This window comes from Thalassophryne amazonica, chromosome 11, assembly GCF_902500255.1.
Source record: "Thalassophryne amazonica chromosome 11, fThaAma1.1, whole genome shotgun sequence".
NCBI classification, from domain to species: domain Eukaryota; kingdom Metazoa; phylum Chordata; class Actinopteri; order Batrachoidiformes; family Batrachoididae; genus Thalassophryne; species Thalassophryne amazonica.
In genome coordinates, this window is record NC_047113.1 from 47,100,569 (window position 1) to 47,125,666 (window position 25,098).

The window sequence follows — 25,098 nt, forward strand, 5'->3', positions numbered from 1 at the left end:
AAATTGCAGGTTTGAATCCCGTGGGTGGGATGTATTTTTCTTTTTTTTTTTCACAGCAGCTGCGCAATGTGGTTACACATGCTGCAGCTCACACTGTGCCCACACTGTGTTTGCACTGCGACAGTGTCGTGCACTCGTGGGTGCCTGCCCATCGGCTTGATGTTTTCGTGGTTCGCTCATACGAGCTGTTCCGCTGTGATTCGCCCTGATTTGTACTTATTCGTACTATGTGTGAAGGGGCCCTTACCAATTTCCTCTCATCTAAAGGTGGCAGTTCGCGTCTTCTTCCAGACCTTGGCAAAGTGGTGCTAGATCCCACTAGCCTTTATAAAGTGAAATAAAAATACAGATATAAAGTATATTCCACCCTACAGTAACACATCACTTTTATGCCAGGGTTTCTTTACACAACTTGGGGGATGATATATAAATATTTTCCAGTCACTGAAATATGTCTTTGACTTTATTCACACCAATCATTAAGAAATACAAAAAGTATTTCACTACATGGTAAATGTGTCTGGAGGAGGCACTGAGTGACTGTGCAAGAAGGAGACTAGTGAGGGAAGCCACGAAAACACCCATGACAGCTCTGAAAGAGCTTTAGGTTTCTGTGGTTGTGATTAGAGAAGTTATGCATTGTGCAACTTTTGATTGTTGCATCACCAGTCACAGCTTCACAGTAGAGTGGCACTTTCTTCAACAGAAAACATGAAATTTCAGCTACAGTTTACCAGAAGGCATATGGGAGACTGAATAAAAACCCTTCTTTGACCCATCTGCAGTACCTTCACAGCCCACCAGGGAGCTGCGGCCCACACTTTGGGAATCACTGCACTATATGAATCCATTTTGCCGTTGTTCACTTTGGATATCAGATTAAATATTCTGAAGATACAAAGCTGGTTAATTCGGATTTATTTCTAAACACAGTTTAATTGTCTTTAATATTCAGCGGTGCTAATGATGCTGACCAGGACTGAGTAGTTTGTTTGTCATAATATAATTCGCACCCTGCTGGGGTGACATCACAGGTACGCCAGCTGACTTAGGGGAAACATATGTCACATGACAGTACTTGAATGAATGAATGAATGAATTTATTTGGCACACAAACTCAACAGTAAAAAAAAACTCATACACAAGACAATTCCACCGTAACATGTGTGACCAAAAGGGGGTGAGCAGAAGCAAAGCTTATAAACGCCCACCCCTTATATACATACAAACATACATATATACGTACTCATTACCAACCCCCACAGCAAGCACACAGGTGACAGTGGTAAGGAAAAACTCCCTCTGATGTATTGAGGAAGAAACCTCAAGCAGACCAGACTCTAAGGGGTGACCCTCTGCTTGGGCCATGCTACAAACACATTTAACACAACACAAACTCAAGTCCCGTCATCATAAACATCTCTAGTGTAGATACATACATATATACATATATACACATACCTACATACACACATACCTACATATGCAATGCGTGTGATCTTATACTACATATTTACAAGGTAGAAAAACAAAGTGCACACAACTAAACAATGATCAACAAAACACCCTAACCCTCAACACCCTTCCTCCTCCTTATACCTAGAAAAAAAACATGTACCTATACCGCTGCTTAAACTGGTTCATGCTTGGACATTGCTTGAGCTCCACCCTCAATCTGTTCCACATCCTCACTCCACAAACAGAAATACAAAAACCTTTTAATGTTGTACGTGCCCACTGATGTTTTAAGTTAAACTCCCCCCTCAGATTATAATCCCCTACTCTATTAAAGAACATGTTTTTAATATTTCCAGGAAGTAAATTGTTTATTGCTTTATACACAATTTGTACTGATTGAAAATGAACCAGATCAGTAAATTTTAAATTTTTGATTTTAAGAATAGTGAATTTGTGTGATCTCTATAACCAGTATTATGAATTATTCTTATAGCTTTTTTCTGCAGTATGAATAATGGTTGTGTTGTACATTTATAATTATTGCCCCAGACCTCTGCACAATAGTGTAAATATGGTAAGATCAGATCAGTGAGCAATAGAGAATGCGGAGTAAGTTGTGGTCCAGAATGTATTTAACTTTGTTCAGAACTGAAATGCTTCTTGACAGTTTGCTCTGTATATGTTTTATATGAGACTTCCAGTTTATTTTATCAGCAATTATCACCCCAAGAAACTTAGTTTCATATACTCTTTCAAGATCCACCCCCTGTACTTGTAACTGTACTTGTATGTCTTTATTACAATTGCCAAATAACATATATTTTGTTTTACTTAAGTTTAATGATAATTTGTTTCTGTCAAACCACATTTTCAGCTTTCCCATTTCTGTAGTGATGTTCCTTAGTAGTTTCTGCAAATCCCCCCCAGAACAAAAAATACTTGTGTCATCTGCAAATAATACTAATTTTAATATCTTGGACACATTAAAAATATCATTTATATACAGTAAAAAGAGTTTCGGACCCAATACTGACCCCCCGTGGGACACCACAAGCAATGTCCAAGCATGATGATGTATATTCCCCCAACTTCACAAATTGTTTTCTGTTACTCAAATAACTTCTCACCCAGTGCAACACTAATCCCCTGATCCCATACCGTTCAAGTTTATTGATTAATATGTCATGATTGATTGTGTCAAAAGCTTTTTTAAGGTCTATGAATATTCCAACTGAATGTAATTTATGATCTGTGGCATTTGTAATCTCCTCAACTGATTCTATTAATGCCAGTGATGTTGAACTATTTGCTCTAAATCCATATTGACTGTCAATAAGTAATTTATGTTTGTTTATAAATTTATCTAATCTATTGTTGAATAATTTTTCTAATATTTTGGAAAATTGTGGAGGCAAAGAAACAAGCCTATAATGTGTGAAGTGGTGTCTATCCCCAGTCTTATACAACGGTACAACTTTGGCTATTTTCATTTCATTGGGAAATTTACCAGTTTGAAATGACAAATTACAAATATATGTTAATGGTTCTGAAATCCCTTCAATGACCTGTTTTACAACTATCATGTCAATTTCATTTAAATCAGTAGATGTTTTGTATTTGCAATTGTTAACAATATCTATGATTTCTTTTTCTTCCACTGCTGTGACGAACATTGAACAGGGATTCCTCTCTGTAAGACTATCATTCCAGTCCTCAGATAACAGTGAATCAGGAATCTTTTCTGCCAAGTTAGGTCCAACATTTACAAAAAAATTATTAAAGCCATTAACCACCTCATCCATATTTTCCTTTCTGATATTGTTATCAATGAAATATTGAGGATAGCTCTGCTGTTTTGTGCCATTTTTAATAATGCTATTTAATATATCCCATATTCCTTTGATATTATTTTTATTATATAATATCTTACTATAGTATTCCTTCCTACATACCCTTATAATATTAGTTAACTTATTTTTATATTTCTTATATCTATTTTCTGCCTCCTTAGTCCTTAGTTTTATGAATTCTTTATATAGAGTATTTTTCTTTTTACATGCATTTTGTAATCCTTTCGTCAACCATGGCCGATCTTTGAATTTTTGTTTTCTACCGTATTGTTTTATTGGACATTTTTTTTCATGTAGTGATGTAAATATTTTTTAAAAAGCTCCATATGCTCTATCAACATCACCTTCAGTGTATACCTCTTTCCAGTTTTGCGCCCGTAAATCATACTTCAGTGTATTCATCTTTTCCTCTGTTCGCTCTCACCTGTATTTATTTTAGTTTTTCCTCTGGCTGATACCTCCAGTGGTTTCTATTATAAATTATACTTATAGAAATAGAAACATGGACACAATGTTGCAGTCGACATACAATTTAATTTGTACGCTTTTGATGATCCACAATCTAAGGCCTGCCATTGGGCACCATGACACTGAATGATGTCATGATGTCCACGGATCATAGCATTTGTTGTAATCAAACAGATCTGATTGGTTGATCTTGTAATTGACTTTCTGCAATTACTAGAAAAAGGGTGACTGAATCTGAAGCCAATTTAATTAACAGCAAGAAAGATTGAGGGCCCAGTTAAAAAAAAAAAAAAACCCTACCACCCTGTTCTTCATCTGCTGGCACCTTTCAGGAGCCACAGGGCCGAGCTGACGGAGGAGGCATCTCAGGCGGACCATAACTCAGTCAAGTGGCTCCACTTTAAAGAGAGAATCGCACAAGACCTAATTGCATGTCACCATTTTTAGTCGGAATATTTATCTCTCCTCTATATATTTATGGTGCTTTCAGTGTACTAGACAAGAGGGTGTGTATGTGTGTGGGAAAGAAAGAGAACAAAGGCACAAATTTCAGAAGTTAACAAGTCACCAGTAATGTTAAACTGGGAACAGATGTTTCACAAATGTAGTTCCTGTAGAATAAGGTTTGTTAATAAACCAGTAATAGAGAAGTTGATAAAATAATTCAAAGGCCAGAACAATGATCTAAAAAATGGGTGTAGCATAGATTCCAAAACACTGCAAACATTATAATCCTCATGAAGTGACAAATTATTGCAGGACCACAAAACAGAATTAGTTTTATTTTATCTAAGTGTACCTAATAAATTGGCAAGAGTGTGTCTGAAAATAGGCTTTTACTGAATTAAAACCTCTTTGAGTTTGCCATCACCAAATTGCAGTACCAAAACATGTTCTATCAATTCTTTTAATCCAGACTGACATTCCCATTCTTTCGGGTATTCAGTGTATTCTCATGAAAAATCCATTGTCAAATGCAGAGACAAAGTAATCCACAAAAATCCATGCATATTTATATGTATTTCTCAGAAGAATTCATACATATCCCATCAATTCCTTCTCCGGCAGGGTGTCGAAGACGAGGTGGCAGATTATCTGACTCAAAGAAAGAAACCTCAGTGTTATCTTATATTTATTATTATTGTTGCACTAACCCTAAATCTAACCATAATGCATGTTTCTGAATGTTAAATATGAAATGTGTGTCGAATGTGTGTGGAAATCCGTAGGACACATGAAATATTGTGCATAACATTTCGTCAGATGAACACAAAACATCGTGAGAATATGTCAGTGTAGGTGACAGTATACCAATAATGTGTTTATGAGTTCAATGGTACAAATATTTGATGAGGTGAATGTTGCATTCAACGAGGCAGCCTCGTTGAATGCAACATTCACCTCATCAAATATTTGTTCCATTGAAAGAATGTAATAACATTCATTATTTGTTATGTATAACAACTAAAATAGATGCTTGCCTTTTGATATTATATTAATTTATACACAACAGAAAAGGGACTTACATTTTGGTGCAGTGCGTTGACATCAACAGTTCAACACAAACTTTAAACAGGAGTCCAAAATTGTTCTCAGTCAACTTGGAAAAACAGATGTAGTCTGTGATATTTCAAAAAAAAAAAAAAAAGACTTTGTATACTTCCTCAGTCCAGCAAAAATCGAGTCAAAAAAATTTGTCCAGGTCTTCATGGCGTAGTGGATTTGTTTTTGTGTGTGTGTTAGAAGAATTAGCACTGCCAATTACCTTGTTCAAATCGTCATTTGTCAGCAAAATAAACACCGCTATGTTTAGCTAAATGCCACCCCCACTAGTGTGTGTGTGTGGGCGGGGTTTGCAGTGTATAATGGTACAAAACGCATGGAACCAAATTTGCATGGTAAATAGAACCAAATTTGCATGCTAAATGCAACGCAACACAAATGGGACAACTATCCATGTCACATGACATACAAAGCACCAATCAAATGTCAAGGATCCACTCAGCCGTTATACAGACACATCTATCAGATATTATATAGGCAAAACAAAGTTGCTGTTTTGAGCCATGTGATGCCTTTCCCCTCATTATATGCTCTTTTAATTTAGTGAGTTTCAAAATGATATGGTTTGTTGTTTTTGAGTGGGCAGCACAGTAACTTAGTAGTTAGCACTGTTGCCTCACAGTGAGAAGGTCGTGGGATGGATTCCTGCCTGTGGCCTTTCCTGTGTGGAGTTTGTATGTTCTCCCTGTGCTTGTGTGGGCTCTCTCTGGGTGCTCCGGCTTTCTCATACATCCAAAGACATGCAGGTTGGGTTAATTTGACACAAACATGCTTGTTTACCTCATTAAATGCAAATAAGCTTTTTAAGATGGCAAATAATTCAGTCAGCCGCTTAACGTAGCCTCTTAAATGCCGCCTGGTAAGTGGACTGCCGATGAGCGGCTATAGGTCTTACAGGACAAGCTGTGAAAGGGTTTGTCCTTATTATCTACCCTTTTAATTTGATGAGTTACAATATAATGCCATTTATTAATTGGGATTGTCATGTTAATAAACTGGAGGCGATTGTTTAGTCTGTCTGTTGATCTGTTTCTATGCTCAAAGCCTCAGCTTTTCCAAAGCCAAGAAATGGGGAAAGACAGCAAAGCCACAGGTGAGTGCACACAAGCCAATACATTCTGAGTGCAGGTCATAAGCCTGAATAAATGAGGCTGGTTGCATCTAGACGGATAAATTGTGCCAAATCAATTATGCAGATCACAAAACTGATTTCAATCCTGGATCAGTCGAGGCCTATGTTACCAACAACTGCCATCGGCCTGTTGTCCAGCAGGCAACCAGACGCAAATTTACAACTGCTCCTGTTTGGTGAGGGAGGTGAAAGAGAAGGGGAAGGCGTGTCCATATGCAGTGTGAGAGCAGGAAGGTTAGGAGGATGGATGTAACATTGAACACGGGGACTTTTAAAGAGAGAAACCTAGTTAAGCTGGTGTAGAGGGGAAAGGTAGACATATTGGGCCTCATGTATCAACGTGCATACGGCGATATTTGAGTGTATATGGGGTGTACGCCAAAACGGCTGCGCTACTTGACATTTATCAATGTGGTCGTTGGCGTACGCTGCGCTGAAAATATGCACCAGGTCGAGAGGTGGCGTAAATTATACACCAAAATGAACCAGCGCTGGAATCCACATAAAAATGAAAATGATCAACATGATAAACAGTGCCATTATACAAATCAATGCATATGTTACATAAATAACACTTTCCTGATTATACTACATAATAATCAATACAAATCCCGCCTTTGCGGGATTGTTGGTCTCGAGCACGATCCATGGCCACAGCACTGACCGCAAAGAAAGCGCTGCTCGCCTTTTTCTCCAGAGCCTGGAGCCAGAGCAGCGCTGAGCTTAACTTTATGTGGTGTGATTGTTTTAGACTATGAAATTGATAATTACAACTGTAGTGTTGTCATTCCCTTCGTCCGTGCTGCAATCAGGTTGTGTCGTCTCCATTCGTTTGTCACAATAAAATAAATAAAGAAATACATTTTAAGAATAAAGAAATCTGAAAAATTAGGTGTGTCTTATTAATTGAGTGAGCAAATATCCACATATCAAGAATTATTGACATGTGAAAAGAGAATACAGTGGTCCCTCGCTATAACGCGGATCACCTTTCATGGCCTCGCCGTTTCACGGAGTTTTTAGTCCAATTTTGCATGCCTTTTTTTTTTTTTTACAGTGTTCTGTGTTCTGCGTGTCTGTTTATAAGAATCTTCTCGCCCAGAAGAAAAAAGAGCGCCAACAACTACTCATAACTGTGTTTGTCACTCAGAAACAGACACCTGCAGCCAGATGTGAGTGGGAAAAGGCGTAGCGCCAGGACGAAGAGGCGCGATCTGTGAAATACTGGTGAGTCACTATTAATAATTTCTTATGTGTCCAACCTCGTACGTTGATCGTTAAAATTAAATTCGTTAGTTCTAAAAGCCATCATAATTATTTATAGGAAAACATTCTAGCTATTTTTATTTCTCAAACAAATGTTTGGGCCTGAAAACAGTTTGGTCTTATTTTTCTACTAAGGTTTGAACTTTGAGAGTGTTTACACATGAGAGAAAAGTGAGAAAATGTCCATGCCTGATTGAGAAAGTGTATAAAGTGGTTTTACAGCTTTGAAACGTCTATAATAATTGTAAAAAATAATGCTGACTACGTCGCGGTTTCGTGTATTACGGGCTATTTTTAGAACGTAACTCCCGCGATAAACGAGGGACCACTGTAACACTTTTTTGATTATATACTACAAAACAACTGATATGACGGCCATTTTTGACGCTCTATTGGCACGCGTCGTGATTGGTGGAGTTCTTTTTCTTTGCTGTCTACCTGGCTTCCATGTCGTAAAATGAGGGTGTGTCTGAAACGGAGTCTGAATATTTATGGGCGTGTTTATTATAATTACGATTGTTTTCACCTGCCGCATTTATCAAGGTCATGTCAGGCGTACGCTGGAAATGGGCAGGTGCGCACTGCTTGATACATATCACGGCAACTTTGGTGTACTTCAAATTTACACCGTAAATTTACGCCACAAGTGAGCAACGTTGATACATGAGGCCTATTGTGTGTACAAGAGACCAAGTGGAAGGGAACCCTTACCAAAAAATAGTACTGATAAGTATATAAAAAGTAAACTAGAAGTATACTTGAAACATATTTGCATATACTACTTTTTGGTAAGGGAAGTAAGGCCAGGGTCATTGGAGGTGGCTTCAAACTGTTCTATTATGGTGTGGATGGGAGGAGAAATGGGGTGGGAGTCATTCTGAAGGAAGAGTATATTAAAAAGTGACTGGAAGTGAGTGTTTGACAGAGTGATGAGTGTGAAGCTGGGATTTGAAGGGGTGATGATGAATGTCATCAGAATATATGACCTGTAAGTGAGTTGTGCGAATGGTTGAGAAAGATTTCTGGAGTGCGTTAAAGATGATAGAGAGTGTACTTAAGGAAGAAAGAGTGGGGACTGGAGTGAACTTCAATGGGAGCCAAGGTGATGAGGAAGTGACAAGTAGGTATGCTGTCAAAGAGAGGCATGTGGACAGGCAGATGGTGGTAGGGTTTGCAAAAACGATGGAAATGACTATGGTGAATACATATTTTAAGAAGGAGGAGGAGAACAGGGTTACTTCTAAGAGTGGAAGAAGGTGCACAGAGGTGGATTCTGTCCTATAGATGATATCTAACCAGAAAGAAAATCAATCAATCAATTCAATCAATCAATTTATTTTTATATAGCGCCAAATCACAACAAACAGTTGCCCCAAGGCGCTTTATATTGTAAGGCAAGGCCATACAATAATTATGTAAAACCCCAACGGTCAAAACGACCCCCTGTGAGCAAGCACTTGGCTACAGTGGGAAGGAAAAACTCCCTTTTAACAGGAAGAAACCTCCAGCAGAACCAGGCTCAGGCAGGGGCAGTCTTCTGCTGGGACTGGTTGGGGCTGAGGGAGAGAACCAGGAAAAAGACATGCTGTGGAGGGGAGCAGAGATCGATCACTAATGATTAAATGCAGAGTGGTGCATACAGAGCAAAAAGAGAAAGAAACAGTGCATCATGGGAACCCCCCAGCAGTCTACGTCTATAGCAGCATAACTAAGGGATGGTTCAGGGTCACCCGATCCAGCCCTAACTATAAGCTTTAGCAAAAAGGAAAGTTTTAAGCCTAATCTTAAAAGTAGAGAGGGTGTCTGTCTCCCTGATCCAAATTGGGAGCTGGTTCCACAGGAGAGGAGCCTGAAAGCTGAAGGCTCTGCCTCCCATTCTACTCTTACAAACCCTAGGAACTACAAGTAAGCCTGCAGTCTGAGAGTGAAGCGCTCTATTGGGGTGATATGGTACTACGAGGTCCCTAAGATAAGATGGGACCTGATTATTCAAAACCTTATAAGTAAGAAGAAGAATTTTAAATTCTATTCTAGAATTAACAGGAAGCCAATGAAGAGAGGCCAATATGGGTGAGATATGCTCTCTCCTTCTAGTCCCCGTCAGTACTCTAGCTGCAGCATTTTGAATTAACTGAAGGCTTTTTAGGGAACTTTTAGGACAACCTGATAATAATGAATTACAATAGTCCAGCCTAGAGGAAATAAATGCATGAATTAGTTTTTCAGCATCACTCTGAGACAAGACCTTTCTGATTTTAGAGATATTGCGTAAATGCAAAAAAGCAGTCCTACATATTTGTTTAATATGCGCTTTGAATGACATATCCTGATCAAAAATGACTCCAAGATTTCTCACAGTATTACTAGAGGCCAGGGCAATGCCATCCAGAGTAAGGATCTGGTTAGACACCATGTTTCTAAGATTTGTGGGGCCAAGTACAATAACTTCAGTTTTATCTGAGTTTAAAAGCAGGAAATTAGAGGTCATCCATGTCTTTATGTCTGTAAGACAATCCTGCAGTTTAGCTAATTGGTGTGTGTCCTCTGGCTTCATGGATAGATAAAGCTGGGTATCATCTGCGTAACAATGAAAATTTAAGCAATACTGTCTAATAATACTACCTAAGGGAAGCATGTATAAAGTGAATAAAATTGGTCCTAGCACAGAACCTTGTGGAACTCCATAATTAACCCTAGTCTGTGAAGAAGATTCCCCATGTACATGAACAAATTGTAATCTATTAGACAAATATGATTCAAACCACCGCAGCGCAGTGCCTTTAATACCTATGGCATGCTCTAATCTCTGTAATAAAATTTTTATGGTCAACAGTATCAAAAGCAGCACTGAGGTCTAACAGAACAAGCACAGAGATGAGTCCACTGTCCGAGGCCATAAGAAGATCATTTGTAACCTTCACTAATGCTGTTTCTGTACTATGATGAATTCTAAACCTGACTGAAACTCTTCAAATAGACCATTCCTCTGCAGATGATCAGTTAGCTGTTTTACAACTACCCTTTCAAGAATTTTGAGAGAAAAGGAAGGTTGGAGATTGGCCTATAATTACCTAAGATAGCTGGGTCAAGTGATGGCTTTTTAAGTAATGGTTTAATTACTGCCACCTTAAAAGCCTGTGGTACATAGCCAACTAACAAAGATAGATTGATCATATTTAAGATCGAAGCATTAAATAATGGTAGGGCTTCCTTGAGCAGCCTGGTAGGAATGGGGTCTAATAAACATGTTGATGGTTTGGATGAAGTAACTAATGAAAATAACTCAGACAGAACAATCGGAGAGAATGAGTCTAACCAAATACCGGCATCACTGAAAGCAGCCAAAGATAACGATACGTCTTTGGGATGGTTATGAGTAATTTTTTCTCTAATAGTTAAAATTTTGTTAGCAAAGAAAGTCATGAATTCATTACTAGTTAAAGTTAATGGAATACTCAGCTCAATAGAGCTCTGACTCTTTGTCAGCCTGGCTACAGTGCTGAAAAGAAACCTGGGGTTGTTCTTATTTTCTTCAATTAGTGATGAGTAGAAAGATGTCCTAGCTTTACGGAGGGCTTTTTTATAGAGCAACAGACTCTTTTTCCAGGCTAAGTGAAGATCTTCTAAATTAGTGAGACGCCATTTCCTCTCCAACTTACGGGTTATCTGCTTTAAGCTACGAGTTTGTGAGTTATACCATGGAGTCAGGCACTTGGAGCTACAGCATCCAAAGTTGTCTTCAATGAGGATGTAAAACTATTGATGAGATACTCTATCTCACTTACAGAGTTTAGGTAGCTACTCTGCACTGTGTTGGTATATGGCATTAGAGAACATAAAGAAGGAATCATATCCTTAACCTAGTTACAGCGCTTTCTGAAAGACTTCTAGTGTAATGAAACTTATTCCCCACTGCTGGGTAGTCCATCAGAGTAAATGTAAATGATCAGACAGCAGGGAGTTTTCAGGGAATACTGTTAAGTCTTCTATTTCCATACCATAAGTCAGAACAAGATCTAAGATATGATTAAAGTGGTGGGTGGACTCATTTACTTTTTGAGCAAAGCCAATAGAGTCTAATAATAGATTAAATGCAGTGTTGAGGCTGTCATTCTCAGCATCTGTGTGGATGTTAAAATCGCCCACTATAATTATCTTATCTGAGCTAAGCACTAAGTCAGACAAAAGGTCTGAAAATTCACAGAGAAACTCACAGTAACGACCAGGTGGACGATAGATAATAACAAATAAAACTGGTTTTTGGGACTTCCAATTTGGATGGACAAGACTAAGAGTCAAGCTTTCAAATGAATTAAAGCTCTGTCTGGATTTTTGATTAATTAATAAGCTGGAATGGAAGATTGCTGCTAATCCTCCACCTTGACCCGTGCTACGAGCATTCTGACAGTTAGTGTGACTCGGGGGTGTTGACTCATTTAAACTAACATATTCATCCTGCTGTAACCAGGTTTCTGTAAGGCAGAATAAATCAATATGTTGATCAATTATTATATCATTTACCAACAGGGACTTAGAAGAGAGAGACCTAATGTTTAATAGACCACATTTAACTGTTTTAGTCTGTGGTGCAGTTGAAGGTGCTATATTATTTTTTCTTTATGAATTTTTATGCTTAAATAGATTTTTGCTGGTTATTGGTAGTCTGGGAGCAGGCACTGTCTCTACGGGGATGGGGTAATGAGGGGATGGCAGGGGGAGAGAAGCTGCAGAGAGGTGTGTAAGACTACAACTCTGCTTCCTGGTCCCAACCCTGGATAGTCACGGTTTGGAGGATTTAAGAAAATTGGCCAGATTTCTAGAAATGAGAGCTGCTCCATCCAAAGTGGGATGGATGCCGTCTCTCCTAACAAGACCAGGTTTTCCCCAGAAGCTTTGCCAATTATCTATGAAGCCCACCTCATTTTTTGGACACCACTCAGACAGCCAGCAATTCAAGGAGAACATGCAGCTAAACATGTCACTCCCGGTCCGATTGGGGAGGGGCCCAGAGAAAACTACAGAGTCCGACATTGTTTTTGCAAAGTTACACACAGATTTAATGTTAATTTTAGTGACCTCCGATTGGCGTAACCGGGTGTCATTACTGCCGACGTGAATTACAATCTTACCAAATTTACGCTTAGCCTTAGCCAGCAGTTTCAAATTTCCTTCAATGTCGCCTGCTCTGGCCCCCAGAAGACAATTGACTATGGTTGCTGGTGTCGCTAACTTCACATTTCTCAAAACAGAGTCGCCAATAACCAGAGTTTGATCCTCGGCGGGTGTGTCGCCGAGTGGGGAAAAACGGTTAGAAATGTGAACGGGTTGGCGGTGTACACGGGGCTTCTGTTTTGAACTACACTTCCTCCTCACAGTCACCCAGTCGGCCTGCTTTCCCGGCTGCTCGGGATCTGCCAGGGGGTAACTAAAATGTAGATTTTGAAGTGGTGTGGTTAGCCAGTTGAAGATGTTGGTTTGTAGGACGGCTTTTTTGGAAACTGAAGAAAGAATACTGTTGTGTGAAATTCAGAGAGGAGATGTGTTAAAGGCTCTGTGTGGAAGTGAAGTGATATTGGATAACTGGGTACTAACTATAGAAGTGGTGCGAGAGACAGCTAGGAAGGTATTGGGTGTGACATCTAGATAGTGGAAAGAAGACCAGGAGACTTGATTTCTCAGTTTTCTATTTTTTTTAATATATTTGCAGAAATAAAAAAAAACAACTTTTTTCATGTCATTATGGGGTGTTGTGAGTAGAATTTTGAGGGAAAATGAATTTAATCCATTTTGTAATAAAACTGTAACATAATTTAATTTCCTTAACTCTTTCAGTATTAACCCCATCTATTTGAATGTTTGTGTGTTTAATTTATGTTTAGTGAGTAGAAAATCCAGTAGAATGTGAGTAGTATGAAAATGAGTAGAAGTGAGATTAAGTACATGTCCTCGAATGAAAGACAGCATGGCGGAATAACGCAGTTACACAGACTCGAGGAAGATAGATGACTTTAAATACTTTCAGTCAACTGTTTAAAGTAATCTAGTGTATGTGAAAGAGATGAAAAAGAGAATACAGGAAGGGTAGAGTGAGTGGAGAAGAGTGGCAGTAGTGATTTGTAAGCGAAAGGTATCTTGCAAGAGTGAAAAGAAAAGTACGAGGGCTGTCAATAAAGTATAGGTCCTTTTTATTTTTTTCAAAAACTATATGGATTTCATTCATATGTTTTTACGTCAGACATGCTTGAACCCTTGTGCGCATGCGTGAGTTTTTCCACGCCTGTCGGTGACATCATTCGCCTGTGAGCATTCCTTGTGGGAGGAGTCGTCCAGCCCCTCGTCGGAATTCCTTTGTCTGAGAAGTTGCTGAGAGACTGGCGCTTTGTTTGATCAAATTTTTTCTAAACCTGTGAGGCACATCGAAGTGGACACGGTTCGAAAAATTAAGCTGGTTTTTGGTGAAAATTTTAACGGCTGATGAGAGATTTTGAGGTGATACTGTCGCTTTAAGGACTTCCCACGGTGCGGGACGTCGCGCAGCACTCCCAGGCGCCGTCGTCAGCCTGTTTCAAGCTGAAAACCTCCACATTTCAGGCTCTATTGATCCAGGATGTTGTGAGAGAACAGAGAAGTTTCAGAAGAAGTCAGTTTCAGCATTTTATCCGGATATTCCACTGTTAAAGGAGATTTTTTTAATGAAAGACGTGCGGACGGGTCCGCGCGTCGGGACGCAGCCGGCGCGGTGCGGCGGCACAGGAAAAACACCTCCGTGTTGATAACCATTTGTAAAATCCAGGCGGCTTTTGATGGCTTTCAGTAGAGTGAGTATATGAGAAATTGTTTAACAGCTGGACATGTTCCAACTTGTCCTTAAGGCTTCCAACAGAGGTGTTTTTCCTGTGGCGGAGCGTCGCGGCGGCAGCGAGCCGATGCTGCAATCCGCCTGCACGTCTTTCATTAAAAAAAATCTCCTTTAATAGTGGAATATCTGGATAAAATGCTGAAACTGACTTCTTCTGAAACTTCTCTGTTCTCTCACGACGTCCTGGATCAATAGAGCCTGAAATGTGGAGGTTTTCAGCTTGAAACAGGCTGACGACGGCGCCTGGGAGTGCTGCGCGACGTCCCGCACCGTGGGAAGTCCTTAAAGCGACAGTATCACCTCAAAATCTCTCATCAGCCGTTAAACTTTTCACCGAAAACCAGCTTAATTTTTCGAACCGTGTCCACTTCGATGTGCCTCACAGGTTTAGAAAAAATTTTGATCAAACAAAGCGCCAGTCTCTCAGCAACTTCTCAGACAAAGGAATTCCGACGAGGGGCTGGACGACTCCTCCCACAAGGAGTGCTCACAGGCGAATGACGTCACCGACAGGCGTGGAAAAGCTCACGCATGCGCACGAGGGTTCAAGCATGTCTGACGTAAAAACATATGAATGAAATCCATATAGTTTTTGAAAAAAATAAAAAGGACCTATACTTTACGGACAGCCCTCGTATACACAACAGAAGTGTGACCATTTGTATTCTATGACTTAGATGTGGTGGAGTTACCCAAAACACAACAGACTTGGGAGTGATGAGAATGGACAGGATTAAGAATAAGCATATCAGAGGAATAGTGCTGGTATGATAGTTTGGAGACAAAGTGAGAGTGGAGTCGTCCATGTTTACAGTGGTGATGGACAGGTTAATGGATAAGATCAGACCGAAGTCTCCATGGTCTATGATGTTTGCAGATGACATTGTGATTTGTAGTGAGAGTATTCAGGTTAATTTATTCCAGATATGTCAAAACCCACATGAACAAAACATTATAAACACACCCACATCTGCATATCTTTAACACCAAAGAGATTTGAATATATCTATACATATACACATACATACAGTGGGGGAAATAATTTGATCCACTGTCAATTTTGCAGGTTTTCCCACCTACAAAGAATGGAGAGGTCTGTAATTTTTATTGTAGATACACTTCAACTGTGAGAGACAGAATCTAAAAAAAAAAAAAATCCAGAGAATCACATTGTATGATTTTTAAATAATTAATTTGCATTTTATTGCATGAGATAAGTATTTGAACACCTACCAACCAGAAAGTGACCATCAACAGTGACCAGGAGGCATGGGAGAAGGTCATGTGGTCAGATGAGACCAAAATAGAGCTTTTTGGAATCAACTCCACTCGCCGTGTTTAGAGGATGAGAACGACCTCAAGAAAACCATCCCCACCGTGAAGCATGGGGGTGGAAATATCATACTCTGGGGGTGCTCTTCTGCAAAGGGGACAGCACGACTGCACCGTATTGAAGGGAGGATGGATGGGGTCATGTATTGCGAGATTTTGGCAAACAACCTCCTTCCCTCAGTAAGAGCATTGAAGATGGGTCATGGCTGGGTCTTCCAGCATGACAATGACCCCAAAGACACAATCAGGGAAACTAAGGAGGGGCTCCGTAAGAAGCATTTCAAGGTCCTGGAGTGGCTTGGCTAGTCTCCAGACCTGAACTTAACAGAAAATCTTTGTAGGGAGCTGAAACTCCAAACCTGAAAGATCTGGAGAAGATCTGTATGGAGGAGTGGACCAAAATCCCTGTTGCAGTGTGTGGATACAGGACACGTCTGACCTCTGTAATGGCAGACAAATGTTTCTGTACCAGTTGTTAAGGTGTGTTTTTCTAGGGGATTAAATACTTACAGTAGTGTTCAGAATAATAGTAGTGCTATGTGACTAAAAAGATTAATCCAAGTTTTGAGTACATTTCTTATTGTTACATGGAAACGTACCAGTAGATTCAGTAGATTCTCACAAATCCAACAAGACCAAGCATTTACCAACAATTTACAGCAAATTCTTCCTGACACACTAAATGCACCATAAGAAACTGCACTCAATTGTATATATATAATGCAGCATTGAAAATAGGATCACTGTGTCTTATAGAATATCTGCTAAATATGTAAATGTCCACATTTGTTTGGATCTGGGAGCATGCATTCACACCACATAACCCCTTGATCACACTGGCTACAAGAGAAAGAGGCAAAGCGAAGAGCTGCCATTCATTTTCAATCAGAGTGGGTTTTTACAGTGATAAGAGAAAAGTAGTCACTATGCAGCTTGCCAGGCGGTGCCAAAATAGACAAGAAGTGTATTTTAGGTAAATGCTGATTGACGGTGACTGCCAATCAGAGTGAAGGCAGCAAGACAGCAGCGTGACGTACCCTGGTTGCTCACTCAAACTAATACACTTATGCCGATTGAGGCCAAATGGCATCTGAATGCCACAGTCAGGAAGTACTGACATGAAGTATCTTGAGTTCATACTGTCTGCGATGAAACAGAAGTCAAAGTAAATGTCAGAATCACTGCATTTATGTTTTTATTTTTTTGCATTTTCTAAGTTGTCCCCATGTTTTCTAATTTGAGTTGTAGACTAGATTTGCAGCTAAAGTATTGTATGCTTTAATCTTTTATCTGTGGAATATCTAACATTACGATATTACACCTAAATAGATCCTTGTCATTTGATTGGTGGTTTATATGTCACGTGATATGGATCATTCGTACCATTTTTCATTGTGTTCCATTTACTGTGCAATTTTGGTTCTATTTAGTGTGCAATTTTGGTTCTATACATTTTGTGCTATTTCACGCAGCGACCACCACGCGCTCACACTAGGGGCGACAGCGCTTAGCTTAAAAACAAACATGGCGGGGTTTGTTTTATTGATTGTGCTCATTCTTGTAACATAAAAAAGAAATCCAGTAAGCCACCTGGAGGCACTTGCAGTATTCGCTGGGATGTCGCTACCTGAAGTACAACCTCTGTCGGATTAAATGCTCAGCAGATTTTTGTTGTGATTTTTTTTTTTTTTTTTTTTTGCTGGACTGAGGAAAGCAAATGGCAGTCTGTACACAAAAAAGTCAATGCACGGCATCGGGTACGAACTACATTGCCAGGATTGTTAGGTGTTATATAAAACAAATAATGAATGTTTTTTCATTCCTCGTTGAATGTAATATTTCATCTTTCACTGAATGAAATATTCTTATCACTGCATTAACAAAAAAAACAAACAATTATTTGTATATTGACTCACCCATAGCACTTAGATCTCTGTGAGTTCTTTAAAAAGCAAATAAAGATGACCATTGTTACTACTGATGAAGCAGCTGTTTCCTTTGAGAAATAATGAGGCTTTATATCTGTTTTAATTCCTTCAAAAGGTCTCAAATCATGTCATATTAATCATGTGAGACTGATGAAAGGATGAGCTAAAACACCTCATGCCCTGAAGGATTTATTTGTCATGAAACACAGAATCCTGAGTCTTCACGATCACATCAGTTTCTTTCTATACAGTGGTCCCTCGTTTATCGCAGGAGTTACGTTCTAAAAATAACCCACGATAAGCGAAATCCGCGAAGTAGTCAGCGTTCTTTTTTACAATTATTGTAGATGTTTTAAGGCTGTAAAACCCCTCACTATACACTTTTCTCAAACAAGCATTAACATTTTCTCACTTTTCTCTCTTGTATAAACATTCTCAAAGTTCAAACCTTAGTAGAAAAATAAGACCAATCTGTTTTCAGGCCCAAAGATTTGTTTGAGAAATAAAAATAAAAGGTTTTCCTATAAATACTTATGATGGCTTTTAGAACTAACAAATTTAATTTTAACAATCAACCTACGAGGTTGGACACATAAGAAATTATTAATAGTGACTGACCAGTATTTCACAGTTCCTCTGATCGCGCCTCTTTGTCCTGGTGCCGCTCCGCTGTCGCATCTTTTTCCACTGAGTGACACCACGGTGCAGGCGTCTTTTTCCGAGTGAAGAACACAGTTATGGGTAGTTGTTGGTGTTCTTTTTTCTTCTGGGCGAGAAGATTCTTATAAACAGACACGCAGAACACAATGCGCTGTAAAGAAAAAAGAAAAAAGGATGCAAAACTGGACTAAAAAAAACAGTAAAACAACAAGGCCGTGAAAGGTGAACTGCATTATAGTGATTGACCACTGTATATCATTCAAGGTAATCTTCTTACATAACATCTGTCGCTGCAAAATCAATCAGTTTCTGCAATACCTCTGACATCTACCTCACTCTTGTTAGTGCTGCAGATTGCTTTATATTCAATTCACAAAATGTTGCTACAAAACAAAGCAATTTAATCACACCACTTTTGATTTTTCTCAAAGTTATTGATTTATCACTACTGCAGCTTCAATGTGACACTTTTTGTGTGTCTGATGTGTTGGAAACACTATGTGAATGTATTTCCTGAAAAGGATTAAACTTGTTCCAGTATACAGGGGTGGATTATTGCAGAGTCTTGCCGGGGCTGTGATGAAGGCCTCAAGTCACATAGAGACCCACATTTTTCATCATAAAAATGTTGCATACATTATTATTGTTGTTGTTTTTTGAATGAATGAATGAATGAATTTATTTATTTGGCACACAAACTCAACAGTAACAAAAAACTGATACACAAGACAATTCCACAGTGACGTGTGACCAAAAGGGGGTGAGCAGAAGCAAAGCTTATAAACGCCCACCCCTTATATACATACAAACATACATATATACTCATTACCAACCCCCACAGCAAGCACACAGGTGACAGTGGTAAGGAAAAACTCTGTTGTGTGTTGGGGGGGGCGTGGCTGGATGTTTTGGTGTTCTTTTCTTTTCTTTGCTCTCCAGGTGGCATGAGGGCTGATTTGTCTGTGAAGAAGGTGCTGGCTGAAGAGTCTTCACCCTCATCAACATCATGGAAAGCACCTGTGATTGGTGCTCACGTGCAACCTGGACGACTTGCAGCTGAAGCAGATAATTGGATGGCGTTCTGCATTTAAGTCATGTGTGATTCAAGCAGAACTGCCGGGAACTCGACCTTGTGACGTTCGTTTGTGAGACGCTGAGGACCGCGCCTGGGTTTTGACACATCGAGCCCGTGAAGCAGGGAGGGGTGAGGACACATGCTGTCAGCACACACGAAAGGTAATTAAGTGTTTAAGTAATTGTTGATAGTAACTTGGTGTTTTGTTACACAGTATACTGGAATTGTGAAGAGAATTGTGTAGTTTGCTTCTCACTGCTGTGGCGTGAAGGATAAGTGATCCTCCACTTGTTGTGAGAAGCTGCTCATTTGCATAAAGTAAAAAAAGGACACTGACCTGAGTGTGTTGCTGATAGCGTGTGTTTATTGGAAGATATAGTTGTATCTGTTGACTTACCTCACCTTCTCTTTGCTTCACAGAGAATCAGTTTGTCGTGTCCACCTGGGGGGTGTTTGGCAGTGGTAGGAAGTCCAGGAACGCCGGCTTTAATCCTTGCGGGCGCTGGAGAGCGAGCCACGAATCACTCCACCAGAGGGACGTTGTTTTTATGTTTTTACACTTTTAAGCACAGGTGAATAATAAATAGTTTCTGTTTGGAACTGCTTTCTGGTTATTTTTAGCGCTGGGTCCTGTCTGACGCAGGTCCGCTCCTCAACCCGCGTCGACACATAACAAACTCCCTCCGATGTATTGAGGAAGAAACCTCAAGCAGACCAGACTCTAAGGGGTGACCCTCTGCTTGGGCCATGCTACAAACACATTTAACACAACACAAACTCAAGTCCCGTCATCATAAACATCTCTAGTGTAGATACATACATATATACATATATACACATACCTACATACACACATACCTACATATGCAATGTGTGTGATTTTATACTACATATTTACAAGGTAGAAAAACAAAGTGCACACAACTAAACAATGATCAACAAAACTCCCCCCTCAGATTATAATCCCCTACTCTATTAAAGAACATGTTTTTAATATTTCCAGGAAGTAAATTGTTTATTGCTTTATACACAATTTGTACTAATTGAAAACGAACCAGATCAGTAAATTTTAAAATTTTGATTTTAAGAATACTGAATTTGTGTGGTCTCTATAACCAGTATTATGAATTATTCTTATAGCTTTTTTCTGCAGTATGAATAATGGTTGTGTTGTACATTTATAATTATTGCCCCAGACCTCTGCACAATAGTGTAAATATGGTAAGATCAGATCAGTGAGCAATAGAGAATGCAGAGTGAGTTGTGGTCCAGAATGTATTTAACTTTGTTCAGAACTGAAATGCTTCTTGACAGTTTGCTCTGTATATGTTTTATATGAGACTTCCAGTTTATTTTATCAGCAATTATCATCCCAAGAAACTTAGTTTCATATACTCTTTCAATATCCACCCCCTGTACTTGTAACTGTACTTGTATGTCTTTATTACAATTGCCAAATAACATATATTTTGTTTTACTTAAGTTTAATGATAATTTGTTTCTGTCAAACCACATTTTCAGCTTTCCCATTTCTGTAGTGATGTTCCTTAGTAGTTTCTGCAAATCCCCCCCAGAACAAAAAATACTTGTGTCATAACAAATAATAACACAAACAGAAAAAAAACCATAGCTCAGTGGTTTTCAAATTGTGAGGCATGCTCCCCCCTGGGGGGCGGCAGAGTTCCTGGGGGGTGGGGGGCGCAAGGAATGTGTATCAAGAACCGGTTCTTTTCAGCAATCGTTAAGAAATGATTCGATCCACCGACATCAACACTCTTTTTGCTTAACGAGTCCCTTATCAGTCCTTCAGAGTGGCCGTTGTTTTTGAGGGTGTTTTATCGGGAAAATTATCATTTCTTTTTGCGTTGATTGCAGACCCTGCAGCGGGTTTGTAATCAACCGCTTCATTGGTTCATTGCTTCGCTGCTTTTCAGAAGCGGGAAGTCCGCTTCTTAACCCCTCTCAAAGCCATTTAAAAATGTCAATCGTGAATCACTTTTGTGCGGATTAAAGTCGCTAACTGGGACTCTGCTGTGTGGCTCTCTGCCGAGTCAAGTTAGAGTCCGGCCAGAAATAATAACTTCAGAGCGAGTCACCGTTTTAAATCAAATGACACCTCCAAATGTTGTAACACAGACAACAAACTACAACAGACTGAAATGTTTTTTTCCTCCCATAATGAGGCGTCCTTCATTCTTTATGAATTACATTGATGCTGACGTGCAGCGCAGCCAGCTGAGCAGAGGTATGGAGTGACATTAATGTCTGAAAGGAAATGCTTTTGACAAAAACTACAGATTTTGTTCATTTTTATTTATGTCCAGAGATCAAGGATCTAGTGACCAATTTCATATTTATTTACTTTAAGACTTAATAAAATGCTGTTGACATAGAAAACATGTAAAGCCCACTTTTAGTACACAAAAAATTCACAGGAGGTATTGATAAGGGAATCGATAAGGGAATCGGATCGAAGCGGAATCAATAATGGCATCAACATCGATAAAATTGTATCAATACCCATCCCTGAAGTTGAATTAATACTGTTTATGTTAAAATGTGTTAGTTATGCCAAAGACATTTAAAAACACACAGAGATGTTTAAAAAAATGATGTTTAAAATATGAGAAAAGGTAAAAATAGAAGAATAGAAAGTTCTTTAAAAACAAATGTTTAAAATGTTTGAAAAGTGTGTTAAATGTGTGAAAGAATAGAAAGTTCTTTAAAAACATGTTTAAAATGTTTTTTGAAAAGGGTGTAAAATGTGTAAATGCATAGACAGTTCCTTAAAAATGTACAAATACTTTGAAAATGTGTTTAAGATGTGTAAAAGAATAAAAAGAAACACACGAAGATGTTGAAATTGTGTGTATGTGTGTAGGTGGGGGAGCACAGGTATTCATTTGTTCTCTGAGGGGAGCGCACTCTCCCACGCTTTGAAAACCCCTGCCATAGATTGTATATATACTGGGCAAGCCCTCTATGATGTCACCCATAGGTTGTCTGAAGACCAGGTTTTAAGCTCAAATGTTGATGCTCCAAATGTCGCCAGCTTGGCAGTCCCCGACCCCACTTAACTCCCAACCAATTTATAAATGAATAAATTGGTGGAGTGTGGGGAATACCAGTGTGACCTGGGACGAATGAAGCCTGAAAACTTTTATATGTCATCTTGCAGTTCACAAGCTAAGGCTAACAGACTAACTTTAGTTTAGGTTTGATTAACACATATTTTACGGACTGTGCGGTGGTTTTCATAATGGGTGGCATGAGTGTAGGTGTTAAAATATATGAATGGAATATTAAATCAGTACCAGTTGCACCCTCAGTGGAACTAATGTCACAATGCTACTGGTACGTGCTATTCAGTGCTAACACACTAATTAACCTATAAGCACTCAGAGAGTGCAAACCTCTGCCAAGGCCATGGGGTCACTGACGCCATAACATCTACACGCCGTGGAATCATTGAACCTAAAAAAGTCTAACAGTGATGTTTGCTCAGTAGTAAAAAAAAACATTCATCTGCTGTGACTGGATAGCATGTATCCTTAGCGCTTGGCATCACAGTTTATTGCAACTTGCACCTTTCCCAGAAGCTACTGTCATCTGAGCACTGATATTGATATTGCATGTGCTTATAGACAAAAACAAATAAGAGACAAAATTCAATTTATTATTCAACTAAACTGCAAATATATGAATTTTTTAACATTTATGAAACACTTCTCTAAACAAGGCCATAGGGTCACTGACCCTAAAGAGATTCCCTCCTTGGCACAGTGATCTACTTCTTTTTGTCTCTTTCTCTAAAATTGTATATAATAATCATTAGATTATTAATATATAAACAAAAATAAATTTAAGAAATATTACAATTTGAAAACAAATGCACCCGAACGTGATGACAGCTGCAACTGCTTAATGCTAACTTTGAACATTGAAAATGCCATAGACATGCTAACGCGTTAGCATCGGGATTCGGATCGTGATCTGGATCGCCACTAAAATTTAATCACTTGTTCCTCTTGTCATTTCCAACCACTCCACAAAATTTCATCAAAATCCGTTCAAAACGTTTTGAGTTATCCTGCTGACAGACAGACAAACAAACGCGACCGAAAACATTAACCTCCTTGGTGGAGGTAATAATACTAAAACTTCACTCAATGGAAATACTGGAGCATGGACTTCTTAGATGGTCAGTTAGTGCAGTTAATCACACAGCAAGCCATATTATCTCAGCTATTTGGAATAAAATGCTCTGAAGTAACAAAGATGATCAGGTCCACAACAGCTAGCAACCACTGCTAGCGGGGTGCAGGTGTTTGGACTCCACCCGCTGGTGCATAGTTGCCACCAAAGTGACCACACCCTTAATTATTCAGAACTTTACGGCTTAAAATAGTTTAAATTGATGACTTATTAAAAAGTAATAATTCATCTCCATACAGTTTACGTGAAACTAGCTATAGACACCAAAACTAAAAAAAAAAAAGAGAGATTATTTCTGCTATCAATTTGGGGATTTTACCATGAGGATATATACAAACCCCTGGCAAAAATTATGGAATCACCGGCCTTGGAGGATGTTCATTAAGTTGTTTAATTTTGTAGAAAAAAAGCAGATCACAGACATGACACAAAAGTAAAGTCATTTCAAATGGCAACTTTCTGGCTTTAAGAAACACTATAAGAAATCAGGAAAAAAAATTGTGGCAGTCAGTAACGGTTACTTTTTTAGACCAAGCAGAGGGAAAAAAATATGGAATCACTCAATTCTGAGGGAAAAATTATGGAATCATGAAAAACAAAAGAACGCTCCAACACATCACTAGTATTTTGTTGCACCACCTCTGGCTTTTATAACAGCTTGCAGTCTCTGAGGCATGGACTTAATGAGTGACAAACAGTACTCTTCATCAATCTGGCTCCAACTTTCTCTGATTGCTGTTGCCAGATCAGCTTTGCAGGTTGGAGCCTTGTCATGGACCATTTTCTTCAACTTCCACCAAAGATTTTCAATTGGATTAAGATCTGGGCTATTTGCAGGCCATGACATTGACCCTATGTGTCTTTTTTCAAGGAATGTTTTCACAGTTTTTGCTCTATGGCAAGATGCATTATCATCTTGAAAAATGATTTCATCATCCCCAAGCATCCTTTCAATTGATGGGATAAGAAAAGTGTCCAAAATATCAACGTAAACTTGTGCATTTATTGATGATGTAATGACAGCCATCTCCCCAGTGCCTTTACCTGACATGCAGCCCCATATCATCAATGACTGTGGAAATTTACATGTTCTCTTCAGGCAGTCATCTTTATAAATCTCATTGGAAGAGCACCAAACAAAAGTTCCAGCAACATCACCTTGCCCAATGCAGATTCGAGATTCATCACTGAATATGACTTTCATCCAGTCATCCACAGTCCACGATTGCTTTTCCTTAGCCCATTGTAACCTTGTTTTTTTCTGTTTAGGTGTTAATGATGGCTTTCGTTTA

General features: G+C 39.0%; 1 long non-coding RNA gene across 1 annotated transcript; it reads left to right on the plus strand.

The window, feature by feature from the left end:
* Positions 1-1,153: 1,153 nt before the first annotated feature.
* Positions 1,154-23,843, plus strand: LOC117520216. Its single transcript, XR_004563572.1, has 3 exons — positions 1,154-1,164; positions 16,382-16,387; positions 23,737-23,843. It is a non-coding gene; the product is annotated as an uncharacterized LOC117520216 (long non-coding RNA).
* The last annotated feature ends 1,255 nt before the right edge of the window (positions 23,844-25,098 follow it).